Below are 793 nucleotides of genomic sequence, written 5' to 3'. Positions count from 1 at the left end.
AAGGCTTGATTTATTATTTTATGATATATATATTACATTAAAACTATACTAAAAGAATAGAAGAAAAGGTTTCATCAGAAGGCTAGCTAAGCTAAGAATAGAAGGGAATGATAACAAAGGTTTGTGGCTCTGCTCTCTGTCTGAGCCAGCTGAGCTGTGATTGGCCATTAATTAGAAACATCCAATATGGGCCAATCACAGATGCACCTGTTGCATTCCACAGCAGCAGATAACCATTGTTTACATTTTGTTCCTGAGGCCTCTCAGCTTCTCAGGAGGAAAAAATCTTAAAGAAAAGATTTTCATGACAAGATGTCTGCGACACCCTCCCACCCCACCAAGGACCCATCGCTCCAGCGCTGAGCCCCCTCTGAACCCAGCTGATGGCAGGGGGAGCCCCCCGAGGTGTAGCCGGGGATGGAGACCCTGAACCGGCACCTGTCTTGGTTTGGAAAGACAGGAGTCTGCTAAGGAAGGCAGGAGCCTCCCCTGAAATGGAGAATGTGAACCTCCCCACCCCTCCAAATTGCTATAATTTTAAATTAAGGGGCTCTCAGGCAAAAATATGGGAGCAGGAAATAACAGTTCTTTAATAGGGAAGAAATAAAAAGAAAAAAATAAACAATGCAGTGCACTAGAACAACACTGACAGAGTCAGAACCCAACCTGACACCCTGTGGGTCAGGGTGTTGGTGGTAGTCTGATTGAAAATGTGGCTGCAGCCCTCCTGCAGTGTCAGGGGTGGTTCTGCTGGAGCAGGGATCCTGTAGAGAAGGATGTATTCTTCCTCTGG

Source organism: Geospiza fortis, unplaced genomic scaffold (genome assembly GCF_000277835.1).
Source record: "Geospiza fortis unplaced genomic scaffold, GeoFor_1.0 scaffold241, whole genome shotgun sequence".
Taxonomy (NCBI): Eukaryota; Metazoa; Chordata; class Aves; order Passeriformes; family Thraupidae; genus Geospiza; species Geospiza fortis.
The sequence above is the reverse complement of the archived record's forward strand: the minus strand, read 5'-3'. Positions refer to the sequence as shown.